This window comes from Triturus cristatus, chromosome 12 (assembly GCF_964204655.1).
Source record: "Triturus cristatus chromosome 12, aTriCri1.1, whole genome shotgun sequence".
NCBI classification, from domain to species: domain Eukaryota; kingdom Metazoa; phylum Chordata; class Amphibia; order Caudata; family Salamandridae; genus Triturus; species Triturus cristatus.
The window spans coordinates 164844548-164868402 of NC_140595.1; positions in this window are offsets into that span (position 1 = coordinate 164844548).

Here is a 23855-nt window from a genome sequence, read left to right on the forward strand (position 1 = left end):
TATCATTGTTTGGTCCTTCTAAATGGTTTACACTTGTTCCTTTGTTTAAGCCCGGCTGCTCAAAGCTACAGCTACTAAGGGTTGAGCTAAAGGTTTTACAAACAAGCCTGACTAGTCCCAAGAATGTTTTGCAACTGTATTACATGGCGAGGTTGCACAAACGTACCATATAATACACCACAATCCTCACACCTGGTGTTCAAGAAAATACTGGTTAAATTGAGTGAGAGTAGTCCCAGAGCTAAAAGTACCTTAGTGCGTATACAGATCATCCATAGGTGGATCCATTGGGAGATGAGTGCCCGACTGCTATAATTAACTGAGTCCCTAAGTGACACATAGTTCTGTCAACCACAAAGTCCTAATCCATACCTGTATATTGGGTGTATACGACAGTTAAGTAATAATTCCTCACTATAGGAAATTTGTTATGGAGGTCGTTCTAGTGCTTCCAGGTAATATGACTTCCAGATTCAAAATAAAATCAATCATGTATTGTACCAACTCCCTAGTTACACAGATTCCCAAAGAAAATAGTCCTCACATAGAAATAGCATGAGTTTACCTAATTACCCAAAATCACCAACCCAGTTGTGTTCAACCTGTGAGCAATTAGTAAATTTGTACTATGTGTGCTAAAACACAAACAGTGCTCATGTCCAAGACCATGCTCTCAGCGATGCCCATGTGGTCAATAATGAAGCCACACTTACTTAAGTAATAATTACACTTTTCGTTGATACATTTAGCAAAAGGCCATAGTGTGGGCCAAGTTATCAACTATCGCTATACAAACTTAATGTCTGCATTAAAATAAACTCAGTAAATACATTTATGAGGCAAACCAGGGATACACAGCAATGGATGTATGACGTTACAACGCATGCTATTACAACGCATACCATTACAACGCATTTTTTACAACGCAAGTACTACTACAACGCATTACTTTACAACGAATACTTTTACAACGCAAAACCTATTAAAATACTGAAAAGTGCTGTTACAACGAAATCTATTACAACGCATACCATTACAACGCAATTTTTTTTTTTTTATTTAAAAGTACAATAAAATCTGGCACGGGATGCAGGGAAATTAGGGGTTTTAGGCTGGGGAAGTGTATTAAAATGTGGAGAAAAACTGTACGTAAATCTACTGAAATGCATTACCAAATTAATACTCGAGTATTAAAATTAATACTCAAAATCCCCCCTAAAATTCCGTTTTCACACATTTCAAAGTTTTACAAAAAGAACGAAAGATTTAACAACAGTACATACACATTTTTATCATGATTACATCGGAAAGTAAGTAAACAGAGTAAAACAGAAGACACATACACATAGGCGCCATTTTATCCATCTCACTTGTAAAACTTGTCCTACTACACTTTCTATGAAAACAATACCAAAAGACATGTTCCAAAATGGATGCCAAAACAGAGCAAATGAATGAAAACAATACATTTTTAAATGCTTTTTTAAATTATCATTTTCCACAGTAAAATAAAGTATAAAAAAAAACACAACGAACGCAGTTTTAAAAAAAAATAATAGTGACACAGAGTAAAACTTATAAATACCAGGAAGACACCATTTTGCAATCAGTTGATTATCAACTACCAGAGAGACCAGACGTCAAAACCTGACCCGCTGTCACCTCCACTGCGACCTCCTCAGAGAGAGCACTGAATTCGTTCGGAAAAGCATTATTAGTAGACAACTACTAGTAAGTCAGTAAAATATTTTTATACCATGGTTTTGCGTAAAATATGTTTGCTTTCCATACAAAATATATTTTAAAATTTTTAATATTAACTTTTAAAATGTACTGTTTCTAATTTGTTATCACTAAAAATATATACCAACTTAAAACAACTACTTTCTTTTCCAAAAACAGAAACTTGCAAAATATTGAGAATCAAGAATTGGTGTACCTAATTTTGCATCACCTCCACGTAATTGACTCACCTTTACTATTGTGAAGGTAAATGTAATTTAATATTAATTATTTTACTTTAAAAATATATTTTTCTCATTAGCTAAAGTGTTGTATTGCAAAGGTACATTTTTTTTTTCCTCATTCTCACTACATCAAAAACGAAATTATACCATGGTGCAGAGGTAACAATTACTAATAAGACTTCAGTTAGGTACTACATCTGAAAAAGCGTTTCATGTTACTGAGGTAACTATTAGTTTTCTTAGTCCCAGAATGTTCAGCAGTACAGTAATAGAGTGATAGTGTAGGTGTATCCATTATTACTCTTATTTTAAAATGCATTCAATGTGTATTATGTTTTGCTTAACCAATTGTTACTCATACTCATTTGTCAAATATCATATTTTTAAAAAATGGGTTTTTTTTTTAACCAACGTTGGCTAAGTAACATAAATTTATAATTTTTTTTTTTTCCAGAGTAAATCGGTTACAAAAAAATAACTTTATCCTGCAGCAAGCATTACCTTAAAGGCACGAGAACAAACAACAACTGAAAACGGTATTTTACATTATCAGTGTTATAATTTCCACAATTTAATAGTCATTCCTTTTGCAATTGTTACTCCACTAAAGTGCAGAAATAGGATAACTGATGGATAGTGTAGGGGTACAATTAAGTATTCTAACTCTAGGAAGGTGCAGCAGTAGGGAAAGTGTTGGATGGTGTAGGGGTACATTTCTCTATTTTAACTCCAGGAAGATGCAGTAGTTAGGAAAGTGTTATGTAGTATTAGTTATATTCTATGTCATAATTTTTAAAAGTTAATCTGAATTTACATTTTAAAACAACGTTAAGGTTTTTTTTTTCCTCTTTTTTTTCCAAAGACAATTGTTTGTTTCGTTGCAGAAAGATTCTTTCGATCACATACCTTACAACTCCAGCCAACAGGCCAATTCAACTTTACAAGCCTCACCAAGAAAAGCATTTTCAAAAAAACAAGGTATTGTTATACAGCATTGTTTTTAAACCTTCAATATGTTAGACTAACCATTTAATTGTTAATGTAAATAAATTTCAAAAATAATTATAAAAAGAGTTGCAGTTTGAAGAATTTTTTTTCAGAACTCAAGGTTGGTGCAGCAGTAGGGAAAGTGTTGGATGGTGTAGGGATGCAATTTACTATTCCAACTCCAGGAAGGTGCAGCAGTAGGGAAAGTGTTGGATGGTGTTGGGGTGCAATTTACTATTCCAACTCCAGGAAGGTGCAGCAGTAGGGAAAATGTTGGATGGTGTAGGGGTGCAATTTACTATTCCAACTCCAGGAAGGTGCAGCAGTAGGGAAAGTGTTGGATGGTGTAGGGGTGCAATTTTCTATTCCAACTCCAGGAAGGTGCAACAGTAGGGAAAATGTTGGATGGTGTAGGGGTGCAATTTACTATTCCAACTCCAGGTAGGTGCAGCAGTAGGGAAAGTGTTGGATGGTGTAGGGGAGCAATTTACTATTCCAACTCCAGGAAGGTGCAGCAGTAGGGAAAGTGTTGGATGGTGTAGGGGTGCAATTTACTATTCCAACTCCAGGAAGGTGCAGCAGTAGGGAAAATGTTGGATGGTGTAGGGGTGAAATTTACTATTCCAACTCCAGGAAGGTGCAGCAGTAGGGAAAGTGTTGGATGGTGTAGGGGTGCAATTTACTATTCCAACTCCAGGAAGGTGCAGCAGTAGGGAAAGTATTGGATGGTGTAGGGGTGCAATTTACTATTCCAACTCCAGGAAGGTGCAACATTAGGGAAAGTGTTGGATGGTGTAGGGGTGCAATTTTCTATTCCAACTCCAGGAAGGTGCAACAGTAGGGAAAGTGTTATGTACTATAAGTTAAAATAAATATAATTTTTGCAAAAAGTTATTGTAAATTTGCATTTCTCTACAACGTTCAGTTTTCATATTTTTTCCTTTTATCACTTTTGCAGACAATTGTTTTTGTTTTGCGATTCCAATCAACACATAATTGTCTACTCCAGCCTACAGGCCATTCCCACTTAAGAAGACTCACCAAGAAAACCAATTTCAAAAAAACAAGGTATTTTTAAACAACATTTTAAGGTGCAGCAGTATGAAAGTGTTGGATGGTGTAGGGGTGCAATTTACTATTCCAACTCCAGGAAGGTGCAGCAGTATGAAAGTGTTGGATGGTGTAGGGGTGCAATTTACTATTCCAACTCCAGGAAGGTGCAGCAGTAGGGAAAGTGTTGGATGGTGTAGGGGTGCAATTTACTATTCCAACTCCAAGAAGGTGCAGCAGTAGGGAAAGTGTTGGATGGTGTAGGGGTGCAATTTACTAATCCAACTCCAGGAAGGAGCAGCAGTGGGGAAAGTGTTGGATGGTGTAGGGGTGCAATTTACTATTCCAACTCCAGGAAGGTGCAGTAGTAGGGAAAGTATTGGATGGTGTAGGGGTGCAATTTTTTATTTATTTAAAAGTACAATAAAATCTGGCACGGGATGCAGGGAAATTAGGGGTTTTAGGGTGGGGAAGTGTATTAAAATGTGGAGAAAAACTGTACGTAAATCTACTGAAATGCATTACCAAATTAATACTCGAGTATTAAGATTAATACTCGAGTATTAAAATTAATACTCAAAATCCCCCCTAAAATTCCGTTTTCACACATTTCAAAGTTTTACAAAAAGAACGAAAGATTTAACAACAGTACATACACATTTTTATCATGATTACATCGGAAAGTAAGTAAACAGAGTAAAACAGAAGACACATACACATAGGCGCCATTTTATCCATCTCACTTGTAAAACTTGTCCTACTACACTTTCTATGAAAACAATACCAAAAGACATGTTCCAAAATGGATGCCAAAACGGAGCAAATGAATGAAAACAATACATTTTTAAATGCTTTTTTAAATTATCATTTTCCACAGTAAAATAAAGTATAAAAAAAAACACAACGAACGCAGTTTTAAAAAAAATTAATAGTGACACAGAGTAAAACTTATAAATACCAGGAAGACACCATTTTGCAATCAGTTGATTATCAACTACCAGAGAGACCAGACGTCAAAACCTGACCCTCTGTCACCTCCACTGCGACCTCCTCAGAGAGAGCACTGAATTCGTTCGGAAAAGCATTATTAGTAGACAACTACTAGTAAGTCAGTAAAATATTTTTATACCATGGTTTTGCGTAAAATATGTTTGCTTTCCATACAAAATATATTTAAAATTTTTTAATATTAACTTTTAAAATGTACTGTTTCTAATTTGTTATCACTAAAAATATATACCAACTTAAAACAACTACTTTCTTTTCCAAAAACAGAAACTTGCAAAATATTGAGAATCAAGAATTGGTGTACCTAATTTTGCATCACCTCCACGTAATCGACTCACCTTTACTATTGTGAAGGTAAATGTAATTTAATATTAATTATTTTACTTTAAAAATATATTTTTCTCATTAGCTAAAGTGTTGTATTGCAAAGGTAAATTTTTTTTTTCCTCATTCTCACTACATCAAAAACGAAATTATACCATGGTGCAGGGGTAACAATTACTAATAAGACTTCAGTTAGGTACTACATCTGAAAAAGCGTTTCATGTTACTGAGGTAACTATTAGTTTTCTTAGTCCCAGAATGTTCAGCAGTACAGTAATAGAGTGATAGTGTAGGTGTATCCATTATTACTCTTATTTTAAAATGCATTCAATGTGTATTATGTTTTGCTTAACCAATTGTTACTCATACTCATTTGTCAAATATCATATTTTTAAAAAATGGGTTTTTTTTAACCAACGTTGGCTAAGTAACATAAATTTATAAAAAAAATTTTTTTTTCCAGAGTAAATCGGTTACAAAAAAATAACTTTATCCTGCAGCAAGCATTACCTTAAAGGCACGAGAACAAACAACAACTGAAAAAGGTATTTTACATTATCAGTGTTATAATTTCCACAATTTAATAGTCATTCCTTTTGCAATTGTTACTCCACTAAAGTGCAGAAATAGGATAACTGATGGATAGTGTAGGGGTACAATTAAGTATTCTAACTCCAGGAAGGTGCAGCAGTAGGGAAAGTGTTGGATGGTGTAGGGGTACATTTCTCTATTTTAACTCCAGGAAGATGCAGTAGTTAGGAAAGTGTTATGTAGTATTAGTTATATTCTATGTCATAATTTTTAAAAGTTAATCTGAATTTACATTTTAAAACAACGTTAAGGTTTTTTTTTTCCTCTTTTTTTTCCAAAGACAATTGTTTGTTTCGTTGCAGAAAGATTCTTTCGATCACATACCTTACAACTCCAGCCAACAGGCCAATTCAACTTTACAAGCCTCACCAAGAAAAGCATTTTCATAAAAACAAGGTATTGTTATACAGCATTGTTTTTAAACCTTCAATATGTTAGACTAACCATTTAATTGTTAATGTAAATAAATTTCAAAAATGATTATAAAAAGAGTTGCAGTTTGAAGAATTTTTTTTCAGAACTCAAGGTTGGTGCAGCAGTAGGGAAAGTGTTGGATGGTGTAGGGATGCAATTTACTATTCCAACTCCAGGAAGGTGCAGCAGTAGGGAAAGTGTTGGATGGTGTTGGGGTGCAATTTACTATTCCAACTCCAGGAAGGTGCAGCAGTAGGGAAAATGTTGGATGGTGTAGGGGTGCAATTTACTATTCCAACTCCAGGTAGGCGCAGCAGTAGGGAAAGTGTTGGATGGTGTAGGGGAGCAATTTACTATTCCAACTCCAGGAAGGTGCAGCAGTAGGGAAAGTGTTGGATGGTGTAGGGGTGCAATTTACTATTCCAACTCCAGGAAGGTGCAGCAGTAGGGAAAATGTTGGATGGTGTAGGGGTGAAATTTACTATTCCAACTCCAGGAAGGTGCAGCAGTAGGGAAAGTGTTGGATGGTGTAGGGGTGCAATTTACTATTCCAACTCCAGGAAGGTGCAGCAGTAGGGAAAGTATGTGATGGTGTAGGGGTGCAATTTACTATTCCAACTCCAGGAAGGTGCAACATTAGGGAAAGTGTTGGATGGTGTAGGGGTGCAATTTTCTATTCCAACTCCAGGAAGGTGCAACAGTAGGGAAAGTGTTATGTACTATAAGTTAAAATAAATATAATTTTTGCAAAAAGTTATTGTAAATTTGCATTTCTCTACAACGTTCAGTTTTCACATTTTTTCCTTTTATCACTTTTGCAGACAATTGTTTTTGTTTTGCGATTCCAATCAACACATAATTGTCTACTCCAGCCTACAGGCCATTCCCACTTAAGAAGACTCACCAAGAAAACCAATTTCAAAAAAACAAGGTATTTTTAAACAACATTTTAAGGTGCAGCAGTATGAAAGTGTTGGATGGTGTAGGGGTGCAATTTACTATTCCAACTCCAGGAAGGTGCAGCAGTATGAAAGTGTTGGATGGTGTAGGGGTGCAATTTACTATTCCAACTCCAGGAAGGTGCAGCAGTAGGGAAAGTGTTGGATGGTGTAGGGGTGCAATTTACTATTCCAACTCCAAGAAGGTGCAGCAGTAGGGAAAGTGTTGGATGGTGTAGGGGTGCAATTTACTAATCCAACTCCAGGAAGGAGCAGCAGTAGGGAAAGTGTTGGATGGTGTAGGGGTGCAATTTACTATTCCAACTCCAGGAAGGTGCAGTAGTAGGGAAAGTATTGGATGGTGTAGGGGTGCAATTTTTTTTTTATTTAAAAGTACAATAAAATCTGGCACGGGATGCAGGGAAATTAGGGGTTTTACGGTGGGTAAGTGTATTAAAATGTGGAGAAAAACTGTACGTAAATCTACTGAAATGCATTACCAAATTAATACTCGAGTATTAAAATTAATACTCGAGTATTAAAATTAATACTCAAAATCCCCCCTAAAATTCCGTTTTCACACATTTCAAAGTTTTACAAAAAGAATGAAAGATTTAACAACAGTACATACACATTTTTATCATGATTACATCGGAAAGTAAGTAAACAGAGTAAAACAGAAGACACATACACATAGGCGCCATTTTATCCATCTCACTTGTAAAACTTGTCCTACTACACTTTCTATGAAAACAATACCAAAAGACATGTTCCAAAATGGATGCCAAAACGGAGCAAATGAATGAAAACAATACATTTTTAAATGCTTTTTTAAATTATCATTTTCCACAGTAAAATAAAGTATAAAAAAAAACACAACAAACGCAGTTTTAAAAAAAATTTATAGTGACACAGAGTAAAACTTATAAATACCAGGAAGACACCATTTTGCAATCAGTTGATTATCAACTACCAGAGAGACCAGACGTCAAAACCTGACCCTCTGTCACCTCCACTGCGACCTCCTCAGAGAGAGCACTGAATTCGTTCGGAAAAGCATTATTAGTAGACAACTACTAGTAAGTCAGTAAAATATTTTTATACCATGGTTTTGCGTAAAATATGTTTGCTTTCCATACAAAATATATTTTAAAATTTTTAATATTAACTTTTAAAATGTACTGTTTCTAATTTGTTATCACTAAAAATATATACCAACTTAAAACAACTACTTTCTTTTCCAAAAACAGAAACTTGCAAAATATTGAGAATCAAGAATTGGTGTACCTAATTTTGCATCACCTCCACGTAATCGACTCACCTTTACTATTGTGAAGGTAAATGTAATTTAATATTAATTATTTTACTTTAAAAATATATTTTTCTCATTAGCTAAAGTGTTGTATTGCAAAGGTAAATTTTTTTTCCCCTCATTCTCACTACATCAAAAACGAAATTATACCATGGTGCAGGGGTAACAATTACTAATAAGACTTCAGTTAGGTACTACATCTGAAAAAGCGTTTCATGTTACTGAGGTAACTATTAGTTTTCTTAGTCCCAGAATGTTCAGCAGTACAGTAATAGAGTGATAGTGTAGGTGTATCCATTATTACTCTTATTTTAAAATGCATTCAATGTGTATTATGTTTTGCTTAACCAATTGTTACTCATACTCATTTGTCAAATATCATATTTTTAAAAAATTGGGTTTTTTTTTAACCAACGTTGGCTAAGTAACATAAATTTATAAAAAAAAAATGTTTTCCAGAGTAAATTGGTTACAAAAAAATAACTTTATCCTGCAGCAAGCATTACCTTAAAGGCACGAGAACAAACAACAACTGAAAAAGGTATTTTACATTATCAGTGTTATAATTTCCACAATTTAATAGTCATTCCTTTTGCAATTGTTACTCCACTAAAGTGCAGAAATAGGATAACTGATGGATAGTGTAGGGGTACAATTAAGTATTCTAACTCCAGGAAGGTGCAGCAGTAGGGAAAGTGTTGGATGGTGTAGGGGTACATTTCTCTATTTTAACTCCAGGAAGATGCAGTAGTTAGGAAAGTGTTATGTAGTATTAGTTATATTCTATGTCATAATTTTTAAAAGTTAATCTGAATTTACATTTTAAAACAACGTTAAGGTTTTTTTTTTCCTCTTTTTTTTCCAAAGACAATTGTTTGTTTCGTTGCAGAAAGATTCTTTCGATCACATACCTTACAACTCCAGCCAACAGGCCAATTCAACTTTACAAGCCTCACCAAGAAAAGCATTTTCATAAAAACAAGGTATTGTTATACAGCATTGTTTTTAAACCTTCAATATGTTAGACTAACCATTTAATTGTTAATGTAAATAAATTTCAAAAATAATTATAAAAAAAGTTGCAGTTTGAAGAATTTTTTTTCAGAACTCAAGGTTGGTGCAGCAGTAGGGAAAGTGTTGGATGGTGTAGGGATGCAATTTACTATTCCAACTCCAGGAAGGTGCAGCAGTAGGGAAAGTGTTGGATGGTGTTGGGGTGCAATTTACTATTCCAACTCCAGGAAGGTGCAGCAGTAGGGAAAATGTTGGATGGTGTAGGGGTGCAATTTACTATTCCAACTCCAGGAAGGTGCAGCAGTAGGGAAAGTTTTGGATGGTGTAGGGGTGCAATTTTCTATTCCAACTCCAGGAAGGTGCAACAGTAGGGAAAATGTTGGATGGTGTAGGGGTGCAATTTACTATTCCAACTCCAGGTAGGTGCAGCAGTAGGGAAAGTGTTGGATGGTGTAGGGGAGCAATTTACTATTCCAACTCCAGGAAGGTGCAGCAGTAGGGAAAGTGTTGGATGGTGTAGGGGTGCAATTTACTATTCCAACTCCAGGAAGGTGCAGCAGTAGGGAAAATGTTGGATGGTGTAGGGGTGAAATTTACTATTCCAACTCCAGGAAGGTGCAGCAGTAGGGAAAGTGTTGGATGGTGTAGGGGTGCAATTTACTATTCCAACTCCAGGAAGGTGCAGCAGTAGGGAAAGTATTGGATGGTGTAGGGGTGCAATTTACTATTCCAACTCCAGGAAGGTGCAACATTAGGGAAAGTGTTGGATGGTGTAGGGGTGCAATTTTCTATTCCAACTCCAGGAAGGTGCAACAGTAGGGAAAGTGTTATGTACTATAAGTTAAAATAAATATAATTTTTGCAAAAAGTTATTGTAAATTTGCATTTCTCTACAACGTTCAGTTTTCACATTTTTTCCTTTTATCACTTTTGCAGACAATTGTTTTTGTTTTGCGATTCCAATCAACACATAATTGTCTACTCCAGCCTACAGGCCATTCCCACTTAAGAAGACTCACCAAGAAAACCAATTTCAAAAAAACAAGGTATTTTTAAACAACATTTTAAGGTGCAGCAGTATGAAAGTGTTGGATGGTGTAGGGGTGCAATTTACTATTCCAACTCCAGGAAGGTGCAGCAGTATGAAAGTGTTGGATGGTGTAGGGGTGCAATTTACTATTCCAACTCCAGGAAGGTGCAGCAGTAGGGAAAGTGTTGGATGGTGTAGGGGTGCAATTTACTATTCCAACTCCAAGAAGGTGCAGCAGTAGGGAAAGTGTTGGATGGTGTAGGGGTGCAATTTACTAATCCAACTCCAGGAAGGAGCAGCAGTAGGGAAAGTGTTGGATGGTGTAGGGGTGCAATTTACTATTCCAACTCCAGGAAGGTGCAGTAGTAGGGAAAGTATTGGATGGTGTAGGGGTGCAATTTTTTTTTTATTTAAAAGTACAATAAAATCTGGCACGGGATGCAGGGAAATTAGGGGTTTTACGGTGGGGAAGTGTATTAAAATGTGGAGAAAAACTGTACGTAAATCTACTGAAATGCATTACCAAATTAATACTCGAGTATTAAAATTAATACGCGAGTATTAAAATTAATACTCAAAATCCCCCCTAAAATTCCGTTTTCACACATTTCAAAGTTTTACAAAAAGAACGAAAGATTTAACAACAGTACATACACATTTTTATCATGATTACATCGGAAAGTAAGTAAACAGAGTAAAACAGAAGACACATACACATAGGCGCCATTTTATCCATCTCACTTGTAAAACTTGTCCTACTACACTTTCTATGAAAACAATACCAAAAGACATGTTCCAAAATGGATGCCAAAACGGAGCAAATGAATGAAAACAATACATTTTTAAATGCTTTTTTAAATTATCATTTTCCACAGTAAAATAAAGTATAAAAAAAAACACAACAAACGCAGTTTTAAAAAAAATTAATAGTGACACAGAGTAAAACTTATAAATACCAGGAAGACACCATTTTGCAATCAGTTGATTATCAACTACCAGAGAGACCAGACGTCAAAACCTGACCCTCTGTCACCTCCACTGCGACCTCCTCAGAGAGAGCACTGAATTCGTTCGGAAAAGCATTATTAGTAGACAACTACTAGTAAGTCAGTAAAATATTTTTATACCATGGTTTTGCGTAAAATATGTTTGCTTTCCATACAAAATATATTTTAAAATTTTTAATATTAACTTTTAAAATGTACTGTTTCTAATTTGTTATCACTAAAAATATATACCAACTTAAAACAACTACTTTCTTTTCCAAAAACAGAAACTTGCAAAATATTGAGAATCAAGAATTGGTGTACCTAATTTTGCATCACCTCCACGTAATCGACTCACCTTTACTATTGTGAAGGTAAATGTAATTTAATATTAATTATTTTACTTTAAAAATATATTTTTCTCATTAGCTAAAGTGTTGTATTGCAAAGGTAAATTTTTTTTTTCCTCATTCTCACTACATCAAAAACGAAATTATACCATGGTGCAGGGGTAACAATTACTAATAAGACTTCAGTTAGGTACTACATCTGAAAAAGCGTTTCATGTTACTGAGGTAACTATTAGTTTTCTTAGTCCCAGAATGTTCAGCAGTACAGTAATAGAGTGATAGTGTAGGTGTATCCATTATTACTCTTATTTTAAAAAGCATTCAATGTGTATTATGTTTTGCTTAACCAATTGTTACTCATACTCATTTGTCAAATATCATATTTTTAAAAAATGGGGTTTTTTTTAACCAACGTTGGCTAAGTAACATAAATTTATAAAAAAAATTTTTTTTTCCAGAGTAAATCGGTTACAAAAAAATAACTTTATCCTGCAGCAAGCATTACCTTAAAGGCACGAGAACAAACAACAACTGAAAAAGGTATTTTACATTATCAGTGTTATAATTTCCACAATTAAGGTGCCAATTCCGATCCGGTAAAAACCGGGTACGAACCGTCGGACGGAGCCTTTTCTCCGTCCGACTCGTACCCGGTGCGAAATCCATCCGAAAATGCAAGTACGATTCATACGGAAACACCATTTCCGTACGATTCGAACAAAACACCGACCGAACAGAAACTAAACACAATTCCGATCCTGAAAGGAGCCGACGTGACGTCGGTACGCATCCAGCCTACGTTTCACGAACCAGGAAGTACGATTCGAACCGACGTCATCCCGCACGGAAAATATTTACCGGCTGCCAAAAACTGCCGGGAAATCAGGACGACACACGCAAGGAGCAGCTGGACGCGACGAACAGACATGGACCCGAACCTACGTGCCATCCCTGCCCTCCTAGCAGTCCACCTGGCGTACAGGAACCGACGCAGACGCCGCAGAAGGTCAGCACAACAACCAGGGGCAAAGGGGGGGGCAGGGGCAGGACACACAACACCAACACATGGTACCAAATCACACATGGCCTGGACATACCTGACCATCAGGGCCTGGTCACTTCCAGGGGGTGGGGGCAAGGCCAGCAACGCAAGCGTCCGCCACAACGGAAGTGGATGGTCACGCGAACCGGTACGTACCCTACCCAGGCCGCAAGAGCGTGGGTACGGAACGTACCACGCGTCCCCCTACGTCACTCCAACAATAGCGGTACGGCCCGTACCCACGTCAGAAAGGCCTTGGTACAGCTCGTACCAGCATTGCTGGGGTCATGTAGGGGTACGCGTGGTACGACCCGTAGCCACGCCCCCAAGGCCTGTGTACGGTGCGGACCCCACGGCCCGCAACAATGGTGGGACGCACCGTACCCACACACCAAAGGCATGGGTACGGCCCGTACCCAGGCACGCAGAGCGTGGGCAGGGGTATGTACGGACCGTACCCCCACCCGTGGAAGTACGGCCCGTACCCCCACCCGTGCATGTACGCCCCGAACCCCCACTCGTGTATGTACGCCCCGAACCCCCACCCGTGTATGTACGCCCCGAACCGCCACCCGTGTATGTACGCACCCAAGCGCCACCCGTGTATGTACGCCCCGAACCCCCACCCCACCCTGGTATGTACGCCCCGAACCCCCACCCGTGTATGTACGCACCCAAGCGCCACCCGTGCATGTACGCCCCGAACCCCCACCCCACCCTGGTATGTACGCCCCGAACCCCCAGCCGTGTATGTACGCACCAAACCCCCACCCGTGTATGTACGCACCAAACCACCACACCAGCCGTGTATGTACGCACCAAACCCCCACCCCAGCCGTGTATGTACGCACCGAACCACCACCCGTGTATGTACGCACCGAACCACCACCCGTGTATGTACGCCCCCGAACCCCCACCCCAGCAGAGTATGTACGCCCCGAACCCCCACCCGTGTATGTACGGACCGAACCCCCACCCCAGCCGTGTATGTACGCCCCGAACCCCCACCCGTGTATGTACGGACCGAACCCCCACCCCAGCCGTGTATGTACGCACCAAACCACCACCCGTGTATGTACGCCCCCGAACCCCCCCCCAGCCGTGTATGTACGCACCGAACCACCAGCCGTGTATGTCCGCACCAAACCCCCACCCCAGCCGTGTATGTACGCACCGAACCACCACCCGTGTATGTACGCACCGAACCACCACCCGTGTATGTACGCCCCCGAACCCCCCCCAGCCGTGTATGTACGCACCAAACCCCCACCCGTGTATGTACGCACCTAACACCCACCCCAGCCGTGTATGTACGCACCGAACCACCACCCGTGTATGTACGGACCGAACCCCCACCCCAGCAGAGTATGTACGCCCCGAACCCCCACCCGTGTATGTACGGACCGAACCCCCACCCCAGCCGTGTATGTACGCACCAAACCACCACCCGTGTATGTACGCACCAAACCCCCACCCGTGTATGTACGCACCAAACCACCACCCCAGCCGTGTATGTACGCACCAAACCACCACCCGTGTATGTACGCACCAAACGCCCACCCGTGTATGTACGCACCAAACCACCACACCAGCCGTGTATGTACGCACCAAACCCCCACCCCAGCCGTGTATGTACGCACCGAACCTCCACCCGTGTATGTACGCACCGAACCACCAGCCGTGTATGTACGCACCAAACCCCCACCCGTGTATGTACGCACCTAACACCCACCCCAGCCGTGTATGTACGCCCCGAACCCCCACCCGTGTATGTACGGACCGAACCCCCACCCCAGCAGAGTATGTACGCCCCGAACCCCCACCCGTGTATGTACGGACCGAACCCCCACCCCAGCCGTGTATGTACGCACCAAACCACCACCCGTGTATGTACGCCCCCGAACCCCCCCCCAGCCGTGTATGTACGCACCGAACCACCAGCCGTGTATGTACGCACCAAACCCCCACCCCAGCCGTGTATGTACGCACCGAACCACCACCCGTGTATGTACGCACCGAACCACCACCCGTGTATGTACGCCCCCGAACCCCCCCCAGCCGTGTATGTACGCACCAAACCCCCACCCGTGTATGTACGCACCAAACCCCCACCCCAGCCGTGTATGTACGCACCGAACCACCACCCGTGTATGTACGCACCGAACCCCCACCCCAGCAGAGTATGTACGCCCCGAACCCCCACCCGTGTATGTACGGACCGAACCCCCACCCGTGTATGTACGCACCAAACCCCCACCCGTGCATGTACGCACCGAACCTGCTATAAGAATGGGGTGTGCAAAACACCCCCAGCAGTGCCCAGACACAGGAGGGGTGGGTGCAGGGTCCTCCCAGCAGTGCCCAGACACAGGAGGGGTGTGTGCCTATCACTCCCAGCAGTGCCCAGACACAGGAGGGGTGTGTACCTATCACTCCCAGCAGTGCCCAGACATCGGACAATATACCCCATCAACAAGTTCAGTGACCTACAAGGGTGATACCCCAGATGCAGGCGGAGCCATCGCTGAGCCAGCATGGCTATATTGAAAGGCAACCCTCACACATCCAGGAAATGTAGACACAGCACAGCACAGCATTTGGGAGACACCCTGCAGGAAAAATGGCCTGGGCCACAGAGGACGGAACACACCTTGGGACAATGTCACCATACAGTGAGAGCAAACATGACCAAATACCATTTGCAGAGACCTTTGTGATGGCACGCAGATGGCAGGGTACACCCCATGAGCAGCACACTCCAACATTTCACAGACCCCTAACACATTATCACCACCCCAACGCAGGGAGCACCAGCACCAACAGCAAGTCCAGGAAAGCATCAGTGTGCAAAACAAAAAGAAAAGGCTTTATTCAGCAGGAAAATATATCAGAGAAAATGTCCACTATGTACAAGGGCCATGGGCCAGCCCAGCAGCAATGTCCGGGGGGGGGGTACACATCGGGACGTGTGTCCCCTAGCTTGCCTGCACAGTTCACAAGTCCATTTCATCCACAGAAGAGGGGGCATCAGGGGGGAGGGTGGAAACAGGCACCGCAGGGACAGGAGGGGAAAGGGTAGGTGTTGTGGGTGCAGGGAGGGATGAATCTGCCACAGGGGGGGTGCCAGCGCCAAAGGTGGAGGACAGAATGGCGCTGCACACGTCGGCAAGTTCCCCCAGCGACTCCCCCGTACCCAATCCAACCACAGGCCCCAAGGAGGGGGGGGGGGCAAAGGGATGGGTCGCAGCGCCACTGGGGGAGGGTGTGGACAGGGTGGGGGACTCAACTCCCCTGGCCGGGTCCCGCCTCCACCGCTTGCGGGGTGGTGTCATCCTGGGGCTGGGGGGCACACTCGCAGTGGATGATGCTGTCACTGACTGTTGGCCAGGAGAGCTAAGGGGAGTGGATTTGGAGGGAGTGGGTTGTGTGGAATGCGGACTCCCACTGTGGCTGCGTGTTCTACGTTTCCCCCCCGACCCAGTGGGTGTGCCTTCCTCACCCTGTGTGTGCGTGACAGGAGGTGTGCGCTTCGACTTCCCTGGTGGTGTGGTGCCTGTGTCTGTTGGGGTGCGTGCACGCTGACGTCTGGATGTGCGTGGGACAGGCACGGGAGTGGGAATTGTGGATGGGGCAGGGGTAGGGGGTGTTACGCAGCGCTGCAGGAGATCCAGTGCTGCAGTCAGTGTGGAGTCTATGGACCTCAGCAACTGCCGTTGGTCAGACTGCGCAGCCGACATGCCCTCCATGTATGCCTCCATCTGGGTCAGCACCTGGGTGTGGGCATGGAGGACATTTAGCATCGCAGTCTGACCAACCTGCAACTGCCTCAGGATGTCCACAGACTCCGCACTCACCGCAGCAGTGGTGACAGGGGCAGGGGGTGCGGTGCCTGGCAGGAAGGAGACATGTGGGGACCGAGCACGGAGGGAAGGGCCACGAGCATGTGGGAGGCCGGTGATGGAACCTGAGGTGGCGGGGGGATGTGGAGGGCTGCCATCAGCTGGGGGGGCAGACTCCGCCACCTCTGGGAGCTCAGCCTCGGACCCGTCTGCGTCATAGTCTGTGTTGGCAGTCAACAGGTCCTCCGCCTCACTCCCTTCGGCCTCCGTGCCACTCCATGTGCCAGACAGGACAGCACTGCTGGTACTGGTGCTCAATCTCTCCTCCCGGTCCGTGCTAGTGTCTCCTTCCGTGTCCCCCGGCGATGCTGTGGGCAAGGTGAAGAGACAGGAGAAAATCAGACACCTGTACACTTATGTCACATGAGTCAAATATACATAGGTCACATTGCATAGCCTGAAAAGCAACAGGAGTAACACCTACAAAACAATGTACACATGTAGGCCATGGAACACACAGTTTTTCTACCCACCATGCCACTGAGACACAATGGAGATCATGACACAACAGCAAATCACTGCACCTGAAATTTTAGAGAGGAGTCAGCCTCTGGGGACAAATGTGCACAGCACCTGCACCACACTGCGTCGTCAAAAAGGGATGAGCATGAATCATATCCATTTACTCTTGCCGCATGCTGCAAAGGCAATACATGAAACCAGGCCACACATGACAGGGTCACTGCACCTTGAGCGTATGTCCAGTCAAACATCACACACAGGCTAAACCCAGCAAGGAGGATGAAGCTTCTGACATGTAGGCCTTGTACGCACAAACCACCCACACCTGAGACAATCTCATTGAGACGGAGAAAGTATGTACACCTCTTACTCTGGGATGGAAACACATGGCCTCCACTAATTCATGACTGTAAACACACAGCCCCTGGTGGCCATGTCCACACATCATTGACAGGCAAACATCATCAGATTGTCTCAACAACACACACAGGTAATGCCCACTGTGAGTATGCACAAGCAAAATGGGTCCCCCTGTACAGTGGACACATGTAGCAACCTGTAGGTCCTAACAGTTGAGCCCAGGGTACAATGCCACCCTACGCAACCCATGGCAAAGACACAGTGAATGGCCATATTGTTGGATGACGCACATGATACCTAGGAAGAGGTGCCCCAGGGCACAGTAGTGCCCACACTCCTCCATGGTCCAGGATGGACATGACTGCAAATTAAGCAACCGTCCCTGCACTTAGCAGGCCTCCCACTCAGGCACATCATGTCAGAGGGCACACAATTGGACATGCATGCTGGAAGGCTGTACATTTTGGAGACACACCCCTATGTCGTGATTCACAATCAGTGCCAAGTGACATGGACACCACAATGACTGAAATTGGCCATGGCACACGCAAGGTCCCCATACCTGTGGCACATCACCCCCACACATGATGCTGATAGCATAGGGCACCTGCATGAACTGCCTGCATAAATAACCTTGTGCAAGAGTGGCGACAGACCAGGGAACACATTGCAAGGAGGGGAAGGGAGGGAGTGAGAACAGCACTGTGCTACTTTGTGGAGAAGTTGACGCACTGCACAATCAAACCCTGGCAGTGTATCCATGCAACTGCACACTTACATTGGCTGGGGACACACAACTGACACACATGTACCTACCCCCTTCCTGCTGCTGCCTCTCCTGTAGGCGCCTGTCCATATCGGGGAAGACCACCGCCAGCACACGCTTCTGGATGTGGGTCAGACGACGGCGGCCACGGTTCTTACGGCTCTCAGGTGAGTCCCCCAGCAGGAGCCGTGCAATCCTCCTCGTCCAGCACCGGATGTCCTGCCAGCGTTTCCTCACCTGAGACAGGCTCCGCCTCCGACCCTCTGTACCCCTCACGGCACTGACGGCTTCCCTCCAGATCTCCCCCTTGGCAATGGCGCCTACCTGTGAGGATGCAAAAGAGAGAATACATTAATCCACATGAGCAAAGACACAGAGACACACATATAGAACAATCCTCATTATGAACAGGCCATGGTATGCATGCAACTAATTGCACCTTTGTCATAGGGACATTATCCACTGTGGAAGGCCAAATGCACTACGTGCCAGTGGAAGCACACGGGTGGCATGAGGGGTACCACACACTCACTGACCAGGGATCACACTGTGCCTCACAGGCTACACCAGGATTATGTACAGCACCTCACAGCAGTCACCTGCCCCAGCACACTGATGCTACCTCAGCAGAGTACACAGACACACACAGGTACAGGACAATCACATGGCATTGCCAACTGCGGGTACACACCTCACTCTGCCCATGTGCCAGTAGACGGGGGTGTCACAGGTGTGGGGCTGGCTCAGCACGGCATGCACACAGCACTGCTCCCTGCTCACATCCGATGGCCAGGCCATATCCATCCCTCATGCTGCTTGTGTGCAACACTCCCCATATGCACTCACCCACATGACAGGGGACTAACACACACACCAATGTGCAGGGGACGAACACGGCCTTTGGACACTCACAGCACAGGTACACTGAACAAACACACATCCATGGGTACTGACACCTGTCACACTGGGGGGAACACAGGATCACATCAGGACTGTGGAAACAACATCCCCAGGAGGAGTATGCAGGCAGAATGTGCCATGCACCTTGCATTCATTGTCACAGTAGGCACTATGCAAGTGAGGAGTGCACACAGGAAACACAGCATGCTCTGCATGGGTGACATGAGGCCTTCCACACCCTGGGACCCACTCCAAACAACAGTGCATGTCTGTCACACATGGACACAATGCCAGAAGTCACTGTCACACAAAAGGGGCACAGTCTAAGCTAGTGGAGTCTGCACTCACCTGAACCCCTGGTCGACCATACAGGCTCTGGAACTGTGGGAGGATCACATCTATCAGGGCAAGGTTCTCCTCCTGGGTGAATGGCTGTGACCTCTCCACAGTCCTGGACATGGTGCCAGAGGAATCACTATCAGCAGCAGTGGTCATGGATGAATGGATGTGCAGGCAAGTGCTCTCTCATGGGACCTGGCTGCCTTATATATGCCTGGCTGGCCTGTTCATGTATAGGAGTACAGATTGATTGGTCAGTCACATTAGCATCCTACGTTTCATCCAATCCCTTCAAACCTACCCCAGTGTGTGGCTTTGCATGGTTTCAGTTTTGATAATGATGTCAAGTCAACATCCACATTGCAACAATGTAGATTCTTTCAAACTGACTTCTGCTGTGCACCTGGTGCTCAAATTCAAAAATTTAACTCAGTCTCCATGGCAACCATCAGGCATTTCGGCCCTTATACTTGTCCCTCATGTGTCCCCTATGTGTTTTCATACATTTACACACAGGTACGGTGCGTTCCACGCCCTAGGGCACCCCACAAGCAGTGATACCGACCGTACATGCGCTTGTACGGTCCGGATCACAATATTGCCGCTGGCGTATGCGTACGCCACAGTAGTACGGACTGTACACGCGCTTGTACGGTCCGGATCACAATATGGGCGCTGGCGTATGCGTACGCCACAGTAGTACGGACTGTACACGCGCTTGTACGGTCCGGATCACAATATGGGCGCTGGCGTATGCGTACGCCACAGTAGTACGGACTGTACACGCGCTTGTACGGTCCGGATCACAATATGGGCGCTGGCGTATGCGTACGCCACAGTAGTACGGACTGTACACGCGCTTGTACGGTCCGGATCACAATAAGGGCGCTGGCGTATGCGTACGCCACAGTAGTACGGACCGTACAAGCGCGTGTACAGTCCGTACTACTGTGGCGTACGCATACGCCAGCGCCCATATTGTGATCCGGACCGTACAAGCGCGTGTACAGTCCGTACTACTGTGGCGTACGCATACGCCAGCGGCAATATTGGCCCAGGGACCCTATACACGCGCTCCGAGCGTATGTACGGTGCGTATAACAACTGTCAGTGGTGACAGGCGGCACACAGACAGGAATGGAGCGGACAGGTATTGCCAAGGGTGGACACCAATGCATTGTCTGTGCAATACCACCTGTGTGTGACACAGGTGTGTCAGGATGTGATGTGGCACTTTACCCCTGAGGTGTGGGCAAAGCACATGTACGATGAGCTGTGTACACATGTCGTGTGTGATGGTGCGCATTGTACCACACATCCCCTGCACTCCTTTGACATGTGTGCATGTCGTACACACTAGTGGAGCCATGAGTCACTTGCATGTCCCAGTCACGGACACCCGCACCTGTCCCCTGATGCCAGGTACACGGAATATTACATATGACACGTGTATGGCTGCGTTGCATGCTGCAACCATGTCATGTGTGTGGCATGTCTTTCCATGATTTTGCTGTAGGTGTGTGATTCAATGTGTCAGCAGTTGCTGCTGCCAACATGTGTCTGTGTGTCGATGGGCATGGCACACTGTTCCGCACACCAGCCCACATATGTGATTTGCCATGAGGTGTGTATGTATCCAACTACACGGAGTATCAACACAAGTACATATCCACATGCTCCCTATGTATGTTCTGTCTCGACATGTACTCCTCAAAGGCAATGTGTGTGGCCTGTCCTATTCCTATGACATGTGACCAGTGCATATCGCATCCAACTACCTGTCTGTACCATACGCATACTACTTCTGCACATGTGTGGATGTCTGTGAATCCTGTGATGCGTGTGCATGTTCACTTACACTGGCCCACAGCTAGTCTCATGCCATGTCATCGTGATCTTGCCCCCCTCCGTTAGTGGCTGTCCCTTGGTAGGAGTGTAACCTGACTGGCGTTCGTGTCCAGGAACTGTGGCACAGACCTGACTCACAACGTGGCATATGTGTATTGGCTGTGTAACATGTGCTCAGTGCATTGACGATGTTGTTGTACAGTGCTCACTCTTAGGTGTTCCTTCCATTTCACTGCAGGGCTCCGCCTCTCCCTCGACGTATGCCAGACATTGCTGCCCTGCATGAACGGGACTGTATACGCCGCTACAGATTCAGCCAACGGTTGATTGATGAGTTGACTGGCCGGCTGGAAGCACAACTCCTCCCGCGCCACAGGTATCCAAGTGCACTGACACCCAAGTTGAAGGTGATGGCAGCCCTACATTTCCTTGCCACGGGTACGTTCCAACATACCATTGCTGATGTCGGGGGCATGTCCCAGACGATGTTCAGCCGTGTTCTGCATGATTTCTTAGAGGCCATGTTGGTTCACCTGGATGAGTACATTAAATTCCCAAATCGTGAGCAGTTGACAGATGTCAAGCGTGAGTTCTATGCCCTGGGAGGGATGCCCCATGTCATTGGGTCCATAGATGGGACACATGTTGCGTTGGTACCACCACAGGCACAGGAGGTGGTGTATAGGAATCGCAAACATTATCACTCCATTAATGCCCTTGTGGTGTGTCTGTCCAACATGGTGATTTCACATGTCTGTGTTCGCTTTCCAGGATCAGCACACGATGCCTTCATCATGAGGCGTAGCAGGGTGCCAGAAATGATGCTGCAGCTGCGGAACGAGCGAGCATGTATTGTTGGTGGGTAGACTCTGGCAGTTCAGTGTTTGGCGTCATCTTCCAATCTCACTGCCTGTGCTGACACACTTCTGTCCATGATGTTTCCTTGTAGGGGACGCTGGCTATCCCAACATGCCATGGCTGATGACGCCTGTCCGCAACCCCAGCACGGCTGCCGAGCACCTCTACAACAACGCACATGGGCGGACCAGGAGAGTCATTGAGAGGACGTTTGGACTTCTGAAGAGCCGATTCCGGTGCCTCCACAAGACCGGCGGAGCACTCCCATATGCCCCGGTGAAGGTGTGCAAGATCATCATCGTCTGCTGCATGCTGCACAACATGGCAGTGGAGGAAGCTGTTCCACTCATACTGGATCAAGATGACCAGGACCATCCACCCGTGGAGGATGAAGGGCTTGGTGACGGGGCAAGTGATGTGGAGGAGGAGGAGGCTGTGGAGGACATGCGGAGTCGGCTCATACGCAACTTCTTTGCTTAGTGGTGAGTTCCAGTGTCTGAGTGTGCACGCATTGGGCCGTGTGTGGCATGTGTTGCAATGTGTGTGTCCATCTGCATGTCTGCCAAGTGAGTCAGTGGTGTGTATTGAAGTGTCACTCAAGTGATGGCGCAATGGAAGGATGTTGTCTGAGGGTCATCATTGTCACCTGTCATGTTAACAACATGATACGTGTTAAGTACATGCTTGCGGATGTGCTCCTTTGTGCTGAATCCTTGTGTGTCTCTCTTCCACAGGTCCATGTGCATGCTGTCTGCTGGTGGCATTGTTGTGCTCCTGCTACTCCTCATGAACACAGCGACATGTGCTGATTCAGCGTCACATGCACGGGCAAGTGTTGAAATCTCCTCAGGGTAAGGGATGCCTCACGTCGTTTTGGGTGTGTGAATTGTTTGTAGTCTGTGTGCACTTCTCCGGTTCATGTGTGTTCCATTTGCATACATGGTGATCCTACATGGGGAACATGACATGGGGCAGGCTTCACCTGGAGCCATGCTCAGACTTGGTGACTGTCATGTGGCAGGGGATTGGGGATTGTGATGAGGCCATCATTGTGTGTAACACTGGCCTCGGAAACATACAGGTTGCACCGGGTTGACATGGTGTGTGATTGCCCCATCAGGGCCTCAATGGTGTATAGCGGCCTCTCCGTGGCAGCAGGGGGTGTTTAGCTGTTATCCGTCACTTGTGTGCCAGGTCAATGGGATGCCAGCATCTGTGTTGCAATGGGGGGTGCCAGTGTTGCTCCCACATGTACATCCACATGACCTGTGTATGTGTTGACAGAGTATCATTGTCATTCCAACACACATGACTAATAAATTTGTCCCTCTGTCTCCAAGGTGCCTCTTCCCTGTCAATGGTGCCCTGTTGCCACTGTGCGTGCCGCAGGTCTGGCATAGTTTTCATAGG